This window comes from Aptenodytes patagonicus, chromosome 2, assembly GCF_965638725.1.
Source record: "Aptenodytes patagonicus chromosome 2, bAptPat1.pri.cur, whole genome shotgun sequence".
Classification (NCBI taxonomy): domain Eukaryota; kingdom Metazoa; phylum Chordata; class Aves; order Sphenisciformes; family Spheniscidae; genus Aptenodytes; species Aptenodytes patagonicus.
In genome coordinates this window covers 166,379,696-166,401,049 of record NC_134950.1, presented here as the reverse complement: position 1 = coordinate 166,401,049, position 21,354 = coordinate 166,379,696, and positions in this window count along the sequence as shown.

The window sequence follows — 21,354 nt, the reverse complement described above, 5'->3', positions numbered from 1 at the left end:
GGAGTTCATTCTCTCTTGGCCAATAGTTAATAATAACCCTGCAACAGCTTCTTTTTTTCATTGCAAATTAAGGGTGGATGAATGGCCTGGATAAAATTAGAAATCTCTTCCTGAAAGGCTGAGCTGAGTTTACAAAGTTATAGCTCCACGGACATCCTGTTGCAGTTGGGGAATCCCAGCTGCTCTCTGAAGGGTGAACAGATGATAACAAAATGCACGCGTGTTGTATGATCTGGGTTAGAGATCAACAACATCAACAGATCAACAGAAACTTTGAGGAGGTTGGTGGGGCGATTCCCGATTTCACCTTCCTTTACTGCCGGGACAGACAGCTTAACTCTCCCTTGCCCTTGCAGGTAAGGCCCCCATGCGGTGTTGAGGTGTATGGGCTGATGGGAGGTTGTCTGGGGTTATATGATGGATATGCATTGAGTGGGTCAGATCACAGGAGAGGAAAGGAGCACAGACTCAGGAAGGACTGCTAGTGAGCTCCTTTGAGTATAATGCCTAGGTACCTGCTGGATAGGGCACTTTCTAGATGCAGATAGCCAGGTAGGAATTTGCTGGGAAGGCTGTCCCTCATCCCCTCTATGGCTATGCCTCTTCCCAGGGCCTTCTGTGTGACTCTCTGCTCCACCCTGGCCATCCATCCTTGAGGTGACATGACAAAGTGGTGCCCATGTTTTGAGGAGCCCTAAGCCTGGCCCTCATGCTGGTTTGTAAATGGAAACTCATGTTTTCTTGGCTGTGAGACCCAGAGCCCTCAGAAACCAACCCAAAGTGAGAGATGCTAGCAGCAAGAGTCAGTGCCAGGTGAGGCTCATTGTGGTAAAACCCACCTTTATTTCCATGCCTTTTGTGGGTAGAGGGGATAAAGACACAACTGGATGTGACTGAGCTGCTGTGACAGACCAGATGTACCCTTCAGTGGAGCCCATTGCTGTGTACTCCTACATCATCCCACTGGTGAGGTTGAATGTATGAGCTCAAACCAGCATGATGCAAGATGGGCAACAGCAGTAGCTGCTTAAACCATAGTAATTCACATTTCATTGTGTCCCCACGGTCTTAGTTAACATGGACTCTGAGCCTTTGACTTATGTGCGTTATTTGGACTTCGCTGGCATCTAAAATGATCCACTGGGGTCAGTAGAGATGATGTACACCAACTCAGTATTAGGCTCAGCACTTTCTGCATAGTATTAACATTTATATCCCTTTTAGAAAGGCTGGAGAAAGCACAGGTTACCTTCATAATGAAGTATTAAAAAAAAAATCCCCAAACAAAACAATATGTGTTTAATAGCCCAGATGATTGTCTGTTGGTTTTAAAAGTCATTCTGGGCCCTTATATAACAGTGTAATTAGTTGATACTATAAACTTATTATGTACCTGCTGGAACACAACAGCTCCTTTGAAGCAATTCACATCTATTGTGTAATTATATAATTAGGCCACATGCCATACTTGGGAGATTGTGCAAAGGGGGAAAGATTTCCATTTCAAAGTAACCGAGAGCCTTGGTGGCTATGGGCATTTTTTTTCTGCTGTCCTGCAATTTAGAAAATGTAGAACTCTTAAATATATCACTCTTCTTTGGCTGAGTTAAGCACCCCAGGAATCGCCAAGGGGGTCTGCAATATATTGACAATAGAGAGATTTCCTTGGACAGTGCAGACCTGCTCTGCATGCTGTCAAAAGTGATGGGATCCGGTACGTCCAGCTGCAATGGAAGGGAAGCAAAAGTCAAATAACTGGTTAAGCATCTTAAATAATCTGGTTGCATCAGGTTCAGGCTTTTTTTGCAGGCACTCCAGAAATATTACAGCTGGATTTTCCCTTCCCTCTTATAAGAGCTTTTATGTGTCTTCCTCTTTGGGTGGATGGAACAGTCCTGTGTAGGACATGACACAAGGGCTGGTTATAGCGTCTCAGCATCTAGAGTGTCTAGTGGCAGTTCAGCGCTGTTTGATGTGCCAGTTGCTTTCTGGCACTGTGCAGTATGCAGGCTCATGAAGAAGGATTGCTGGGATGAAAGCAAGTTTGGTGGGCTGTAGCTGTGGTGAAACACAAGAAGAGAGTCAACTCGTTCTTGGTCTTGGTGGTGAATCTTGACAAGTCTCCAAAATATGACAAGGACCTCCAGACCTCAGAGCCTGAGCCTGCACAGCCTAGGCTTGGGGTGGGATGTCCCAACGTAGTCACTTATAAGGTAGGTACAAGCTCTGCATTGGAGTTAGTCTCCTCAGCAATCTTTACGTGGAGGTCTGGCCGAGGGTGTGGCTCTTCTCATCTAAAATAGACGCCAAAGCAGAGCAAGTGAGATGCATTTTGCAGGAACCTGTTTCCCCCATTGTCTCTAGTGGGAGTCCCATGTAAAGTGTTCAGAAAGACAACCTCATCACAGAAGTCTTTAATTAGGTGAAACCTATCCCACCCTGGTTGCCTACTCATCGGCTGTAGGAGACCCAGCTCTGCCATGAATTTCTCATTGAAGGGAAACATAAACACAACAATGCTTCAACTATTTCCTTTGTGAAGGACAAACTTGTCCTCATCTCCAGAGCAATCTGGGATTGGGGAATGATTGTGTTTCCTAGCTGGGAACCACAAGCGTACCAAGCCAGTACACTTCTGGATACATTAAGCCTAGTTTGAGGCACATACAGATTTTGAGCAGGAGGCCCTGGCCTGCAATGCCCACCTTCAAGAAGAGTCTTGGTTCAGGTGCAAAGAGACAGTGTTTGTAGTTCTCAGACTTTGAATTTGATGCTGCTAGATTTGTAGGACTTGTGATTGACTGGAACATACCTGCTCCTGAAGCAGGGGACCCAAAGGAGTTAAGCCACGATATGCCTTTGTGGAAGGATTTTGAGGACATACTGTGACAGAGCCTAGGACTCCCTGGAAACCAAACACTTGCCCTCAGCCCCTGCATTTGAGGCCTGGTCCAAACTCTAAATCAAAGGGATTGTTTCCCTTAACATCAGTGCTCTGGTGGGATGAGTTCTCTGTCTTGATGACAGCTGCGAGCTCAATCGTCATTCATCACATGGCACAGAAATGTCATATTTTAATGATCAGGCTTCCCTTTGGAGGCTGTGCTGGAGCGGCTCCTTGACTGAACATCTCAGAAGATGTGCTCCAAGGGGGGGTGTCTGGTGGCATAAGCCCTTATTTCTTCATTATGTGGGCATTAGGGGAAGCAGGTCACTTTTTGCACAGTATTTTTAAAAGTATATTTACATATAGTTGCTGTGGGTTAGATTTTGGTACTGGTGTAAATCCTGAACAAGTTCATTAAATATTATGCATTAAACCATGTTATTTGTGAAGCCTAACCCTTCTGAACACAGAACACAAAAGGACCATTGCTAGGGTCTTGTGAAACAACAAACAAATACAAAAATTCATCTGGGAGCATGAAGGAATATTTCAGCAAATTCTCCCCATCCAAGGTTAATTTTTCCCTATGAAAAGCTACATTTTTTTCCTTGTGCTTGAGCACAACATTTTCTGTTAAGAAAAACTGTGCAAATTACTCATGTGAAGAAATCTGACCTGCGTAACAGACTGGAACATAACATGACATATATATACGTATACATACACACCTACATATATATACATAGAGACTCCACCAAAAAGATGTTAGTCGGGAGATGATACAGCTGGGTTTTTTTCCCAACTCAACTTTTGCCCAGCCAGATCTACCGAAGGATTTTCCTCATTATCTCCTGCTGAACTGCCGTGGCAAGAGGACCTTGAAGATGAAGTCAAGCATGAGGTTTAACTATACCCATTTGGCAGCCCTATAGGGGCCTCTGTAGTGTTTTTCTTGAAGCTGTTACTAGGTTTTCTTCTGCCTCAGCAAGGAGAGTCCTGCAAAGGAGTAAGAAAGTTTGCAAACCTGTTAACCTGGGGTACACAGAGGAAATGGAAAGCACAAATTTCCCAATGTACCTGACTCTCTGCCTGATACAGAAAATCTGATCCAGCACTAAGTAGTGCCTGTGACATGCAGAGCATCTCCAAGCCACCTGAGGTCCATGCTGTAGGACATCCCCGTAAAGAGACATCGGCTGAAGCTACCAGAGGTCTCAAAGTGTTGAAATCTGACTCTGAGCCCACACAGGAAGGGAAAGTAAATGTTAAAAAGGGTTTAAAAAAGTGAACACTGACAGTAGCAAAAATTGGCAAGATTGGTCTCCCCCCCCCTTTTTAAATCCCAAAATGGTGGCGTGGCCATGCATTTCTGTGGAGGATGGATCACCCTGTGTGTGTGAGTGTGTGTGTTCAGGGGTTGGTGCAATCTATTTCACGAGGCACTGAACACTTTGACGTTTTCATACCAATGGTGTTTCCTGTGAGCGCAAGAACGAGGCAAGACTTGCTCCCTGCTGCCTGCAGCCCACAGCAGGCACCAAGGGGATGGGTCTCTCCCCCGTGTGCATCCCCTGAGCTTTGAGATTCAACTGCAGCTTTCCCCTTTGTGGGAAACATGTAAGAGACACAGATAGGTTTTTTCCTCCACCCAGCTGCCTGCTTTCATGAAAAGCATGGGGCTGTTGCTGTGCTTGAGACCTCTTTCAGCTCACGTGGGCAAAGGGGACATGAAGGTGCTGGAGAAAGGGTGTTTTCATGCGGGTATCACTGCAAGCATCCCATTTCCATGGGAAGCTGCCTAAAAGGGCAGGGTTTGTCTTTTTTTTAAAGAAGAACTTCCTGCTCTTACCCCAGAGCCTGGACCTCTGCAAACCGAGGGCCAGAGTCCCTTTGTGATGTGCGTGATACCTTTGTGCTCTCCGGTGCCACCCGGGTGTTTGGGTATGGTCCTCCAGAAGGGCTTTTCCCCTCAGTGATGGAGATCCTCAGTTTCCCACTGCTTTTCTTCTAAGGCCTTGATCAGCTGAGCTGGCATTAAGACAAAGCTTGGCCAGGGTGCCCCGCTCGGCCGTGCTCCCCCCGCGGTAGGGGCGGCCGTCGGCTCTGCAGGGTCTGGCTGAGACCCAGCTAGAGGATCAGAGAGCAGCCGTGGGCTCCCTGGGGACCCACCGCGCTGCTGTGCCAAGCAAATCTCAGCTCAGCAGAGAAACTGGCCCGTGACACGGGCTTTGCAGCGCTCGTGCCAGCTGAAATACAGCCATTAAGCTGCTTGCTTCTTGTTTGCCCAACAGCCCCTGCAAAGCTGGAGGATGCCATTAGAAAGGCTGAAAAATTGCAATGCTTCATCTTCTATCCACTTCTGCTGTCAGCCTCTAACTTGAGGCCTTAATAGCCAAGGAAAGATACAAGTGCTTGGTTTCTATGGGGCCGGGCAGCAGACACAGGCTCCTTTGTGCTTAAACAGCGTGGAGATCATGGGATGGAGATTTCGTCTCTGGGCTGCTGGTGGACCCTGTGGATCCCATCTGTGGATCCTGCTGGTGGTGATGCAGCCAGCTCACTGGTGTGCAGGGCAGTGGGGCTGGTGGGTTGCAGAAGCACAGGGATAACATGTTACTGCTCACCCAGAGCAGAGACCCAGGCTGGCGTCCCAGCACCACGTTCACAGGATGCAGGAGGATGCACACGCTTGGATGTGGCTGCAGTAATAATAAATAATAATTATTATCATAAATTATTATCTTAGTCTTACTATTTTACTGTTAATTACTATTACTATTACTGTTGGGATTGTGAGATCACCTCTGAACCCCCTATCGATACCAATGAAGGCAGTCCTTCCCCAAGAAATAATTGCTCTATACTCAGGCTGTAAGCCAAGAGGTGGGAAAACACAGGGTTACAGTAGCTGCAGAGATAGCTGTGGGATAGGCTTCCATCCAGAGGTGGGAGGTTCTTCACCATCTACAGTCTAGTGCCCTCAGAGGGACTTTCCCTACAGGGCTGTGGTTTAAATCTGTGTTGAGACAGCACATTATTGCATCTATTCCGTATTTCTCTGAACTCCCAAACACCAGGACTGGTATTCTCCAGCAACATTTCTCTGCTGAATAGGTCCTTGGCTCCTCTGATCTTCTCTTGGGTGACAGTGGCTTGGTTTTGTAGTCTGTGTTTCACCAGGATCAGCTCAGTGGTCCCTGCTCTGTTACACTGGCCGTGATCTCCCCATCTGTTCAAACCTGTTCTTTCCTGGTGAGAGTTTAGTTTTCCTTGCCTTAAAAGGAGACAACCTTCACCACTGAATATCTTCTTCCCTTGCTCCTTGCTGTAGTTTTCATCAACTGATGGTACATCTTATTCCTAGGGAACTAAGCTGTCCTTAACATCTAATTTCTCTCTGTCTCCTGCTCTGCAGGCAGTGATGTATCTTTGCCAATTTATTGAAGAATTAGCTAGGGATAAGTATCTGTGTACACTTTATACTTTACTTCCCAACACCCTCCATTAATAATGAGCATGTCCTTTATGACCTAAGTCTTGTTTTAAGTGAATGCAAAGTATTGGCTCTTTTCTTGATGATCCATAGCTCTTGCTGCTGCGCATTGCTACCTGGAATGTTTCCAAGTGTTTTGGAGCAACGTGCTGGAATACATCACAAATGAAACAGTTTTGCTTGTCTAAGTTTTGTCTCTGGGGATTTGGGAGGGACGGCAGGGGAGGAGAGGGATGAATATTTATTAGCTTTTAATCAAAGAAAGTGCTCTCTGTAACCAGACAGGCTACTGTCTGCATCTGATCGAAGAGAGACATCAAGGTCCCTGGTTCTTTGCTATGCTGCAGTGCGTGCCCCTCCAAGCTGTGCAAACGGGTTGCAAAGCACTCCAAGAGAGGTCTGGCCCTGTTTGGATTTCCCTCCATCTAGATTTTCCTGGTCACGTCCACCCAGGGTTCACCTGGAGAAAATGGTTGCTGAATGAGTGGAGATCAACAGCAAAGTGCATTGTGCAATCACCCTGAGAGACGAGGTGTGTTTTGGATAAGTTTGCATGCATTCAGGTGATTTGTGCATGGACTGTGCATCTGGGGTATCCTGGATAACCCCTCCAAGCCCTGCGCTGGATATCCTGAGTAGGGAAAAGGAACCCCTCTCAAGCAGAAAGGAGAGCAGACAAGATATAAAGCAGCAGAGACCCGGAGCTGCGGTGCAGAGCTCTGTACCCTGAGCCAGGAGGCAGGGAAGCTGATGAGTGGTTTATGGAAGTGGTTGCTGGGTTTGGTCCAGCTCCTTGCTGAGTGTGGCAGCCCCTGGTACTTGGCTTGGCATGGTGGGAGACGTCTGCTGGGAGCGGGATGCGCAGCCGGTGGGGATACGCCTTCCCTTTGCATTGCAGTATGTCAAGATAAAAGGTTTGAATCCTGCTGCCCTGTGATATGGGAACTGCATGCAGACCCGCAAAATCCTGGGCATCAGGGGGGACTCCAATGCTTGGTTCTGGCTTGGGTGTGCCCACTTCAAGACCTCTATGTCATGAGAGGACAGGCGCCAATGGGGAGCCCAAAATCTCTACGGTAACATTCATAATAGTGCACTAACCCAGGCACCAGCCATGCACTGATTCACAATGGTCCATGCTGTCATCATGGTCCTTGGCACGGCTTCATCCTCTCTCAGATAGTGCCTGGGGGCTCTTCAAGGGCTGGTGTGGGGCAGGGACCAGTCCCAGCTGTCAGCATGGCTGAGGCCACCCTGTTTAGGGTCTGGAGGGGAGGGGAAGAGAATTTGGTTTATAGGCCTGTGTCGTGCCATCTGGCCATGCAGCTGCTCTTGGTCTCTTTTATTTACTGGTATAGACATAGCCTCCTTGTTCAGCAAAATCCTGCTCATTCCCCTCCTGACTGTAAAACCAAGGGAGTCACATATCCCACCCTCTTAGAAATACAGCTCCCCAGCTAAAGGGACATCTGGTGGGAGCCCTGCATTTGGGTTAGCGAGAGGCTAAAGAGAAAATGTGAACAAACCATGCTGTGGGGATCAAATGATCTCAAGCCAAGGCTAGATTACCTCAGAGCTGTTTGGGGTGAATTTTACCTTACAAGCCCATCGCAGGACCAGGGTCTTGGACATATGCTGTCTCTTTATGCCAAACTGCTCAGGGTGCCTGTGTGGCTCCCGTGGTGCTGCTGCCTGAGCATCTCACAGCTCTCCAGGGAGAGAAGGAATGGCACACCAGTACCCCTTTGTTACAGACCAGGAGCTGAGGGGTTAAGTGACTGGAAACCTTTGGCACAGCAGAGAACAGAGCCAAGCTCTCCCAAATCCCAGGGCAGGCATTAGCCAGAGATTTCTTTTACTTCTCAGCTGGGATGTCCGCACCGCCAATGTGCCTGCACATGAACCTATGCAGGACCATAACTTTGACTTTGCAGGCTGCTACAGACGTGGGCTGAGGGTTCTCTCTGCAGCAGGAGGTCCTGGGGATATGAAGGGGTCACGTCTGCCCTGAATACAAGAGAGATGAATATTTTTCTTATTTCCCAAAGCACACTTCTGTTAGCACTCCCTCTTCCCCCTAGGAAGTGTCCATGCTGGAGTTAAGTCTTCTGTCCAGAACAGACTGGGGATACTGATATGGCAAAGCGTTGTTCAGCTTGTACCCAAGTTGTGAACATCTGATATAAACAAAGCCATGCTTCTGTTTAAAAACCAGCCACACAAAACAGACCAGGCACTTCAGTGACGATTAATGTAGCTCAGTAACACTGTCCCTGCACACTAACTCTTGGGCTTGCATCAGGACATGCATAGGGCTGCAGATGTCCTGCAAAGACCAGGAGTGTGACAAGAGCATTATTGCAGAGCTGAGAGTGGCAGGATCAGATGTCTTGAGAGTGATCACAGGGCAGCAATAAAGCAATCTCCAGATCTGTGCTTTACATCGGAGCATGTTGCAGGATTGTACCCAAATCCATTCTCTCTGGCAGGGCAGAGGGAAATCGCATCCTTGGTATTATGAGGGCAGGGAATATCAAAGGAAATTCATAATTAATGTTACACAGTAAAAATTAAAGCAAAACTTTCAGCATCCTTGTCTTGTGGGGATGGAGCATGGTGATGCTGGTGTTTGGGATAAAGGTCTGGCAGCAGGCAGTGTGTGGGGTCGTGCTGGGAGATGCTGGAGGAGACATCTGGCTTCTATTCAGACAGCCCAAACAAATGACCAGGGTCTGCAACCAAGGGCCCATCAATGCCTTGCAGGAGACAGAATCAAGCTCCTAAGGCATCAAGGGCAGGTCCCCTGACCCTCACAACCCTTCTCTGTCAGCCCAGCCTAAAGATACCCCAGAGCCTTGCTGTCTTGATGGCTATTTGAGGAGCCTCTGCATGTATCTCCTGTATATAGCTATGCCAGACAGTTACTTTCTTCACAGCCTGGTGCTCACTGGCATTTCGGTTCTGCCTTAGTCTTCTCCTGCTGCCTTTTCCCACCGTTCCTGCTCCTTAAAACAGCCTGTCTCCATGACGCCTTCTGCAGAGCCGCACCACGGCTCATCCATCTCCTGCCAGCACCACTGTCTGACAGCTCTGACTAAACAGCAGCCTCCAGCCTCCTAACAAGGTCATGGGGAATAAGAGTTTTCTGGATCATGGAAAAATATCAGACCCCCCTGCCCTACTGCCATCCTTTTCTCTACTCTCCTCTTTCCTCTTTTGCTTTTCCAGGGGGATTCAGGGTCTTTGCTATGCTGCCAAGACACTGATGTAGCAAAGAAATGGAAAAAGTCTGGGTGTTCACATGAACCGATGCCACTTTTTGCAGTTTCAGAAACAAAACGAGACGTAAAGTTTCCCAGGGAAAAGCTTCTGCCTTTTAAGTTTTGGGATGGCTCTCTGTTGGGAAGCTGCAAGGCCAATGCCGTCAGTGGGGGATGTTTACCGTGGCTGGAGCACGGATCGCTCCTGCAATCAGCACGGCTCATGTTGCATCCAGCTCTGACAAGCTCCTTCAGACAGATGTTGCACCTTCCCGTATGGGTTTGCTTCAAGCTATGGGATTCCTGCTGTTGTGTTGGGGTTTCTGGATCTCATGGTTCGGGAGCAAGCAGCATGTGCACAGCAGTATTGGTGACACAGGACATGCCACCTGCAAGATGCCCTGCGGTGAAGAGATGGCTCTTTTGGGAGCCTGTCCCCTGGGAGGCTGGGGCTTTTGCAGAGGTCTTGATCAAAGCACGGTGGTGTGTCATCCCCCTGGGCCCAGTGCCAGCTCCTGTCTCAGCAGAGCCCTTTGATACCTGCTGGAGATAATCAGCCCTTTAGGAGCCATAATCCCACTGAAAGGCTTTTACCTCCTGTTTGACTGGAGGACTGAAGCTCAGGTGTGAAATGTCAGACATGGGTGCTAAGCAATTTAAGAAGGTGTTGTAAGGCTGGTTTTTTGCTGTTGCATTTCCTTTATGTGTCCTCTGATGTAACGGTGTTGCTCAGGAGGCTTTTGTGGCCTCCCAAGCTCTGCCTTATTTCCTAAACACTTAACTACATTCTCTGGACCTTCTTGATAAGGTTATTTTGACTTCCAAATGTTTCAGCCAAAAACTTTTCCTGAATAAATATAAGCTTTCCTTGGCAGTTCCTTGAGAAGAAAAAAATGTGCATTTTGATGCCGTGTTTTGACATACTGGGTTTTCTAAGAGGATAATTTGGACTGGGGTGCAGTGGTGCAAAATGCCTGAGAATAAGCCCACACAAATGCTGCAAAATGCTTCGTGCCTCAGAGAATGACGATGCCTCCAAGTGACCCACAGACACCAGTGCATCCTCTGTCTGTGTAGGGCAGAATGACATTAGAAATGCAAGGCATGTATAGATAGCGGGGCGTTAATCTTGCACAGGGGATTTGCAAACTAATCCCCATGGTGAAGAAAAGTCATCGGGTCGACCAGGGAAGGAGGGAGGCAGGACAGAGCCAGAGCAGAATAACACCTCCCTCTTCCACCTGAGTCTCCTCTGCGGACAGGCTGACATTAGTCCAACACAAGCATGCACAGGACAGTGCTGGGCAGCCCAAACCAAGATTTTACATGGCCTGACCACCAACATTTCATCACTTGTCATCTACCCCTGTGCGAGCGCTCATGCTGCGTCACTGGCACAGCAGCCGCAGTGGTAGTCACAGCAGGGAAATGTTAATGAAAATAATCTATCATAGGCAGGGCAGGACTCGAGGCAGATAGATGAGGGTGCTGCGAGCGAGATCGCGCTTCCAAGCGTGGGAGCTGCTGGGTAAAACATTTGCAAGAAGCCTTGTTTTCACTGCAAGGCTCTTGTCCTTGCAGCCCACACCTGGATGGAGGTAACGGGGCTTCCCAGCAGTGGTGGCTGGTTTAGGCATGGACACTCCACTGTTTCCCAGCTGAAGGTCTGGGGAAATGCTGCGTCTTTATGCGTCCTTACATAAGGGCATGGCTCATGCATGAAAGATTTGGCTTCCAGTTCTCTGCATTCTTCATTCCCCCACGCAACAAATTGGTCACTTTGGTGGAAATGCAAATGTAGCCCAGGGGTGTGCTGAGATCTCCTACATGAGAGACGACTCCAGCAAGAGGCCTTGGTCTTCAGCTGGAAAGGGAAGGGTGGAGAACACAGAGAAAGAGCCAGGCACCGCAGCCCATGGCTTTCCTTGGATGCTATGTATGGTGAGATGGCTTCCACCATTAGTGGTGAACAGACCTGAGTCTGAGGTGACTGATCTCTTTTGCAACATTGAACCCTCCCTGAAGGGGTGCCAAGACCTTGTGTGCATTGTACAGTGCACACCTTTTATTCATGAAAATTGTGGTGGTTTTTCATACCAGCAGGAAGCTGCCTTCCTCCCACCAGCTCTGCACCTTGGTGTTACTTGGTGTCTTTCAGCAGGAGAGAGGTCCTGCAGCCTCTGCAGCCTGTATGTGCTTCTGGATGGACCCTGCTGGCTCTGCAACCTTCCAGACTGAGGTGCGAGAAGCTAAGAGGACCCTGGCTCTGCCCAAAATCCCCATGTGCTTTGTCCAGCACAATTCTTGTGGTTGAAACCATAAAGACTGAGCCTTGCCAGCCCTGATACAGAAGTCTCACCATGATGCTAATGTCTGAGCAGATCTCATCCATAGGGTAATACCCCTCACCTCCCAGGCTGCACGATCTGCATCTGAAGGCTCCCAGGCTCCTCACCCAGAAGTGGCTGTGTTTTCATTGCCACCTTGCAATAGCTTTGGGGAGGAAGGTTAATAAAGACGCTTCTTTTTTTTTTTCCTTCTTTTTGTTGTCACAAGCAGTTGTACTTTTGTGAACTCGAAGGGGCTTTACAGGTAAAATGAGAATTTCCTTAGAAAATGTCAGCTTTGGTAGAAATGTTTTAGTACTTTTGAAAACAACCAGCTTAAAAACATAGGGTTTTTCCCTTCTCTTTCCTTCCTGCTTTCTTCCAAAAACAGGTGGGCAGGAGGGGGAGGAAGATGGAACATTTTCTGTTCTCATTTTCTCAAAAAAAAAAAAGAGAAAAAATTAACACATTGCCAAGAAAAATGCTTTTTTTTTGTTATTTTGTTCAGATTTTTTTCCATGGAAAAAGACCATCTTTTTTAAACCAGCTTCAGTTGCTGTTATTCTATAATTATACCCCAAAGTCTGGGAACTAGGGCAGAGGAGGCAGCGAGCAGAGCGCGCACTACAGTGTAGACAACGCACGTAACGAGCGCGTTGCAGGATTTTGCAACTGTCCTGTCTCAGCCATATGGTACACGGGGCTTGTTCCAGGGTAGCGCTGCTTCTTCCTTTTTTAAGTATCCATCAGGTTTTCTGCTATTTTGCTGAAAGATGTAAAGAGTGGAAAAAAAAAATCATATAGCTGCCATTAGGGTGATCTAATTAGACTGTGCAAAAACGCTTGCCTCCTGAAGGGATAATGAATTAAATGACCTGCAGCAGAGAGTGATTCATTTATGCTTTGCTCTTGCATTTCCCCTCTTGTGACATGAATCATTTGGCCACCAGCACATGCACGGAGGAAGGCAGAGCTCTTCCACCAGCCCGTGGGACTGGTTTAACCCAAAGCACCATGAGCAACCAGCCAGGTTCACTCTCGTTTAGCAAGCAAGGTGTTCATACGAGCTTCAGCTCTCGTGGAGGCTTCCCATAGCTTTTTGCCTTGTGGAGGGAGTATCACGCATCTCATGAGGTATCAGCTCTGATTGAAACATCTCCAGAACATTTTGTGTCTCTCACCGAGGAGGCTTCTCTGCTTGTTGCTGGTACCTCTGGGCTTGTGCTGCAGGTGTAGAGATGGAGCCTAACTCCTCTCCCTGCCCACCTGCATTCACAAAGCTGGTAGCGATTAAATATCTTTGAGGACTTGTAGTCAAATGGCCAAAATTGCCCTACAGGTTTTGAAATTCTTCGAAAAGTCAGGACTAAGATGTGTACAGACAGACATTACAGTAACAAAAGCTTCATTCCCCCGGGCAACCAGGCTAAAACACTTCCTAATGCTGTAAGGAAACCTCCACAAAAGTCTTGGAGATGGCTTTAGTGCAGGGTTACCCTGACATGACTTTCCAAGGAAGAAATTATTACAAGCCAAGTTGTCATTGGTGCCTCCACCCCATAAGGTGGGCGGTAGGAGCGGAGGTCTTTGCAGCATTCAGGCTTTTCGCTGGAGCTGTGGGTGTGTGACCAGGCAGGAGAGTTGGCTGCGATGTCCAGGTCATTTCCCCAAATGCAGACAGTCTCTGGACCATAGGTTTTGACTCAGAGAAAAACCCAACCTGCTTCCTCCCCAAGGCTAGGGTGAGAGCAGCAACCACCGTCCTCCATAACCTGCAACGGGGAAAACATGCCTGCACGGAAATGGGTGTTCTAACCCTGCATGAATCACACCAGGTGTAATGGAGATATTTTAATCTCCTTCTGAGAGAGAAAATTAATTGCTCACTGGAGGAGGGTACAGTTTAAAAGGGAAAGTCAAGGTCCTTTGCTGTCTGCTGGGGCTGTGTCTCGCTTGTTCTGTTTCAAACCAGGAATCCTGTAAGGATGGGTGGGTGGGGAGTGACTCTGCTCATGTGGTAGACTTGGGCAGAAAATCTTAGCATCACCTTTTAGGAAACAACAAAGGTCGGTGCCTTAGAAATCTTCATCTGCCCTCTCTTCTTCTTGCTATGGAAGTGCAAAACTGCAGTCACTGGCTTGACTAGGTCACACTTGGAGTCCTGCTCAAACTTGTCTCAGCTCCTCTCCTTTTGCTGAAAAAAATTCTCTGTTTGCAAATGTTGCTGTTTCTGAGAAGAACCTATTCTGCTGGTGTGCAGTACCTGCAGCTTGGACGATCATGTTAAAACCGAGCTGGTCTTCTACCAAAACTCTCCTCCTAGCCTTGACCAGCTGCCTTTATATCACAGGAAAAAAAAAACACTTAAGAAGGACACAGGGATGCGATTGGTAGCAAAGACACAGTCTGTCAGGGGGGAAATTTGAAATATATCACCACCAGAGCTGGACAAAAAATGCTGTTATGTCTTTTGTTAACTTCCCTTTGTTGTTGTTGAAAAAATTTCTATGGCAGAAAAAATGACAAATTTCTGAAATATCCAGCTGGCTGTTTCTACACCTCCTAATTCAAACTTCTGAATGGACTTGCTCTTCATGCTCTAAGAATGCAAAGGCAAAATTCCCTGTGCTTTAAGGGAATTTGTCCTCTTCCCTCTCATCTCCGGCGAAACTCCCAGACAACTGGGCAAAACAGGGCTGTTTCTCCACCTTCCCACTGAAGCTGGTCCAGTTTGCATAAGAGACTTAAATATCTGTGGGAGCATGGACACCCATATGAAGGGTGCTTAACCACTGGGCTCCATTTCACTGGCCAGAGGCACATTTTGGGGCTACAGAAGAGTACATGCTTGCCTCACCGTGGCAATGAGCCCAGCTGAGAGGTTGAAGCTTTGGGGTCACTAACAGCAGTTCCCAGGTATATCTTAAAGAGATTTCTTAATTGTTAAGAGCCTTCCCGATTAAATACTGACATTTCCATTTCTGTTGTAAAACAAGTGTGAGTTCAGCCCCAGGGTACAAGGAGTGAGAGTGGACTTCAGGCTTTGACCTGCAGGCCTGAAGTGAGTGATGGGGATGGTAACTCTGAGAGGCACATGGCATTTGGCATGAAACCAGCCCCCTGTATCTGCCCACCTCCAACCTGCCTGGCTCAAACCAGACAGCAGTTAAGAGCTCCAGATGGGGCCCTGCTAGTGTAACAGGCTTAGCTCGGCCGGCTCCAGCCTGCCCCTTTCTTCTAACTCAACTGACCTTACCAAACAGCCATCGCTTCCTTTGAACATCAAAGGTCTTCATTAAAACCTGTCAACCGCAGGGCTGCGCTTCCCCGTTGGGCGTCAATGTATAACAACGAACACCGGGGGATCCCCAGCCTGCAGTGGGAGGTTAGCCTGGTTTCGGGGTGGGGTGGGGGGGAACTATTCATGTCATGCCGCTTTCAATTTAGGATGTACTCTTGGAGTCAGCGAGGTGGAAGGGGAGCTCGTACCAAGCCTGTGAGATGGGTGCTGCAGCTGTAGGACCCCTGCACTGGCGAAAGGGAGCTGCTGGATGAAATAGCCCCCATGTGTGAAAAGGCAGCCTTTCCCCCCTAGCCTGGTGGCATGTCCCCAGATGGGGAAGTGGTCTTCAGCCTTTGTCAGCTCCGCTTAGATCAGTCATGTCTCAATGGGTCCTCTGATGGATGGAAACGGGCATGACCCATCGCAACAGCTCCCCATCAGCCCGGGGGTGCATCTGCAGAGATTTCATTTCAGGAGGTCATGTGCTGAGCTCTCTCCTGCACTGAGATGCCAGAGATTTGTCTTCCTCTCACGAAGGTTCCCCAAATAATGTAGGACATTTCCCAGGCAGCTGATGGCCGCAGCAGCTTGCACAAGGCATTGCATGAAGGAATGATCTCAGCAACCATCCCTCCCTCCCCTCGTCTGTGTTTCAGGACCACTGTTACAGTGACCCTATGGCAAACACCATTATAGGTGCTATCGTGGAGCTTTGCTCTCTGCGTGTTTGTGTATACAGGAAGAAAGGTGGACAAGGGCTGAAAACCTCTCCTGGAGCTGCTGGAGGCACTGTGAAGATCCAGCCTAGGGGGTTTGCAGCACTGGTGGACAGTGAAAGCCATGTCTACTGAAAGCTCCACAGCAGTTTTCCTTCTTTCAGCTGGTGGCTACAAACAACATGTGGCATGGTGGACCTCTCCAGGTCCCATTCACAAGGTCAATTCCTGTAGAAGCTGCTATTTCCAGGACTGTGGCAGGGGTGGTCAGCACTGGCTGCGAGCATGGAGAAAGTCTTGAGCAGTTTAAGGACAGTCCCTACACAGGGACATATTGCCCGTTTGGCAGCAGGCTGTGTTGGCATGGGGACAGCTGGGTATGGGATCTGAATGCCCAGGTTGTTCTCTGAGATGAAACCGGAGATGGGTTTTCCCACTTCTGTGTTTAATCAGGAAAGATGCACTCTTCACATAACGTGTCCCCTCCGTGCAAACACACTCCTTGCAACAGGTCTGTGGTGCCGCCAGATGCTGATTTAGATACATGTGCAGGAGAATCCTGACCTTAATGCAGGTCTCTTTTTTCTCCCTTGCTGGAGGAAACATTTTCGACTGCAAGGCAAGTAATGTACCATGTTACAGCGACAATAATGTTTAATGGTTGTGTCCTGTGGCTGAGGTTAATGACTAGTTAGGGAAGCTTTTACACTGAGGAATAAAAAAATATAAAATAAAGCTGGCAAGGAGCAGGAAAGAGGGTAATGACTGTTGCTGGCAGTTGTGGACCCCGACCCTCAGTCCCAAGGAGGTGGATGTTGTAAAAGCTAACCCAGCAAGCCCTTCTCAGGGCATTGACTTTGCTACATCTCTGGGAGGGTGAACAAGACGTGTTAGCTGTGTGCAAGGAGCCTGCTGCAGCTGGGTGAGCATCTTCTCCTGCAGATAGCCCTGGATATATTTCTTTAGTAGCCCATGGGCACGCACATGTTTCTGCACCCATACCTTGAGCCTGCTGGAGCAAGACAAGCCACCCGAAATGCCACGCAGCGATGCTAACCCAGCCACCTTGGTAGGTCATGTTGCCTGCCCCCTACGCACCTGCAGCAAGGCTCGGCAAATTCAGGTCTCCTTGTGAAAGGCCACGCAAGCTTAGTTGAAATGTTCACACGTGTCTGTGGTCACTGATGTGTGGCCCCAAAAGGAGACCCTCTTTGCTCAGACAGCTGGCTCCAGACCAGCCCTGCACCGGGACATTTTTGTAAAGCCTCACCCTGCTGCAGTCCCCTTTCCCAGCTGAACTGTCAGCGTTTTGTAACTGGACTCCGTTCGTCTGTCTGTTGGTTGCACGCTTGCCTCCCCCCTGCTCCCTTTTTTTACAGTTGTTACTAAAGGGTTTTTTCCCCCCCCCCCTTCCTTTCTTTTTAATGATTTGCTGCATAAAAAAAGGGCCCCGCTGTGCCTGTATGAGTAATAAATGAGAGCCAAGGGAGAAGCCAGGGCTGGTCCGTGAACCGAGGTCTCTCCTTTCCCAAGCTCTGAGCTGTGCCCAGTGTACCAGCTGTGGGGCACCGATCTCTCAGCTGCTGCCAGATGTGACAAACCCTTCATCACTGCCTGCTCAGCCGTGGCAGGCACAGTGTTGGTCCCCCGAGTGGGAAGGAAAGGCTGGGAAAGGGAGAAGCCACCTCTGCTCTTTTGTGGGCTTGCTGGCTAGGGACAGCAGACATGCAGACTGGCTCCAGAGGCAGGTCCGAGACAAGGTGGGCATCCCCAGCTGTGCTGGGTACAGTGGTGTGGCATCATGGTTTTGGGTGTAGAGCTACTCCAGGTGTTGCAGGATGTGCCTGCTAAGCTTGAGAGAGCTTTTAGGACCCACAACTGTCTCTTTAACTTTTGTTTATAGGAGAGATCTGGATATTCCCTGCAAATATATTCTCCATCGTGGCTGGCTGCCACTGCTGTTTGAAGCCAGCTTGCTTGTCACTAGGGGGTACACCTCTGGACTCTGTTTATGTATCTGTTGACTCCTTCTGCTCTCTGCATTGCATGTTTGGTAGGATTTCAGTACTTCAACTCTGAAGATCCCTCATTTCAGCCAAGGTAGGAGTGCAAACGTCTCTTGGGAGTGGAAAGAGGGAGTCCAAAGCCTTTGGGATCCAAATGCTAGCAGTTGTGCCAGGTCTTGGGTGTAATATAACCTGCAGGGCCAAGAAGGGACACGAGCAGCCACATGCAGTTTCTGCTGTAAACAACATGGCCCTGTGAAAGATTTTGCTTCAAGGAATCGGTACTTTCCAAAGCTCACTTCTGGGTGGGTGTCTGAGCTACCACCCCCAGTGAGCAATTCACTCATGCAGACCTACAGTGCGTTTGAGATGTCCCAGAGAGACCATGCTGTCTGCAAGGAGACCCCAACCTGCCTGCAGCAGGTGGTGGAGGCCAGGCAGGGTATTTTGGGGCATCTCTACAGCAGCAGACACTGGGGGAGGGCAGCACTGCCTGAACTCCTCCAGAGGTAAGGAGTGCAAGCCTGGTTGCCAATGCTTGTCCCTGGGCTCTGCAGCAAGGCAGCTGGAGGGGAGCAGATGTTTGCATCTCCAGCAGAGAAGGGGAAGCAAGACCCAGCAGAAGGAGGAGATGAGGTTGGTTCCCCTGTGAAATGACCCAGCTCTCGGGTGTACATTGCCCAGCTTTTGGGGTTTCACAGACTGAGAGATAAAAACCAAAAGGGCTGGTACCCTGAAGGAGGAAGGTACCAGGGATGAAACCATAGTGACTCTTTGCCTTTCCTTCTCTGCTGGGTCCCTGAGCAAAAATGAGGCCTGAAGTGCCTGGCCCTGAGGATGGGGAGGTAATGGTGTTTTCTACAGAGCAGTCCTGGGGAGCAATGGGAGACAGACCATGGTCTGGAGGAGAAGACTTCCTTGCTGCCTGGCCTCTCACACCAAATCCCCTGTGAGATGGAGAAGGGTTAGGCACTGGGACTGGTTGAGACCCTCCATTCATGGCACTGTCTGGCCTGACCCCTTTGCAATGCTTCACAAAGCCCTGCTGAAGGCCGGGGATGAGCCTGACCCTGGCGTGACACTAATACCTTACAGGGATTGAGAAAGGAGGGCAGGCTTTGAGGGTGTGAAGTCCTGGCCAGGTAATCAGTGCTCTGCACCCTCTCACAGAGGGTCTGAATTCAGTGTCCATCCCTGCCACAGGCGCCCCGGTGACCACGTGTGACTCACCAGGCAAGCGCACACCTTACATACCGTCCTGCTCAGCAGTGTCTTTGATGTTGTCCCACAAGGGCAACCACCCCAGGGTGAGCAGAACAAAGAACATTAAGCCTAAACATGAGCTAAAACCACCACTCCCTGCCTCACCTCAGAGCCTCTGAGCCTCTCCTGAAAGTCACCTGAAAGGTAAAACCTCTTTCTTCATATCTAGCATCTCATCCATGAGTGTTGGCGCTGGGCAGAGCTGAATTAGCCCTCATGCATCCAGTCTATGGTCAAGATGCCTTGATATTTCCAGTGCACCACTTAGCTTCAGCTAAAGTACAAAACCTGGAGGAAAAAAAAATACGTGCAAAACATGACATACAACCTCATCTGCTTTCTATAAAGCTTTTGTGTGATGAGCCTCAAAGGGAGGAATTAAGGACTAGATAAGGCTGCCTCACTGGCATTCAGAGAGCAGAGCAGTTTCATTACTGCTCACTGCTTACAGTGGCTTCTTGACCCTCTTTGGGATGTATTTATTGCTGCCGGTTGTAACTTGGACACGCATTGTGTAGTCTGCAGGATAAAAATAGCTACAGTGCCTATTTCTGTCAGAGTAGAGCACACCAAAGCTTTGTTTACCAGTTGCCTTTGGTTTAAATATAGCAGGAGGCTGAGCATTCGAAAGCAGAGGGAAGCTGTGTGACGTTAAATCCACCCGGCTAATTTTAGATCGCTCTCTGCACAACGCTGCCAGCAGAGAGGTAGATGTAGATGTGTGGGTCCACAAAGGTATCTCTTTGGAGGAAGAAGGGGATGATCCAGTGTGTGCTGTCACTAAACCTGTCGCCTTTGGCAGCCTCTGCCTGGACAAAGTGAGTCAAAGCTGCCATTTGGCTTTAGGGATGGCATTGAAAACCCAGCATCATCCCCACCCCCTAGATGGGGTGGTGGGAGTGTGTGTTGCATGGTGCAGGGGTCCTTGTTTTGTCAGATGGGATGGTTATAGCGTGAGCTTTCAGACAGCAGTGGGAAGGGAGTGTTCCTCTCTTTTTTTAATCCCCAGCTCCTGGAGTCTTGAGATTTTGGAGGACTATCAGCTTGCTTGCTTTGTGTAATATATATTTTAAGAAAATTCACAGCCTTGCTGTCTGTGGGAAAAGCTTGGAAATACGACTCTGAAGGTTTAGAAATCAGATGCAAATGAAGGAATCAAATACAAATCTCAGTATGTTTTTATCCTATGTTCCCATGAAATCAAACCCCATGTGATCATGACCCCCGGCCTCTCCCTCAAGGTCTGGCTCACAGCAGGGACGGCATCATAAGAAATAACTTTGCCCAGCAGTGGCAGAGAGCCACTGGGACTTGGAAGAAATGGTTTCTGATGGGTGAACCTGCAAGACATAACATATCCCTGCCTCAGTTTCCCAACCTGCAGAGTAGACGGACTGTTTCCTCCCCCAAAGGGTTGCACTGAAGCTTCAAATGTGTTGTAAATGCCCTGACATGAGGGAAGCGTTTCCAGCTCTGGACTTCATGTCCGGATCTCTACCGTTTCTTACTCCACAGTCTTTGGAGGTGCTAAAGTTGTCATAGTATCTTGGTGAAGGGCTGTTGAAATATAAACAGAGAGAAAGCACTGAGACTCAGCAGCAATTAAATCAGTTTTGTTAGGAAGGTGATTTATATCATGTCATTTCTAAGACCACTCGTATGCATTTGCTGTTATAAACCCTCCAGGGCTCCCACCCAAGTCCCAGCGTGCCAGGACACCCCAGCTGATGCCGAGAGCTGGGTCCAACTGTGAGGCTGGTCTGACTGTGCCTGTCCCGTCAGATGGTACCAGCGAGCTCTGCAGCACCGGTCGGCTTGTTCTCATCTGCTCAGGTCAATGACAACCACTTGTTAAAGGCAGGCAGCTATTTTCAGTGTTTGCCACTCAGATATATAAAATATATTCAAATTAAAGCCAGGTGCTCAGCTAAGGTAAATCGGCATATGCTGGCTTGCTTCAATGGAGAGAGGCTTATTTATACCACTGAAAGATCCGGCCTGTTTCCTGTAAAGATTTCTATTTTAGGGGAGCTTTGATGCACTGGCAATTTATTTATTTATTTATTTATTCATTTATTTATTTATACTATGACCATATTTACTTGAATCCAGGATAATC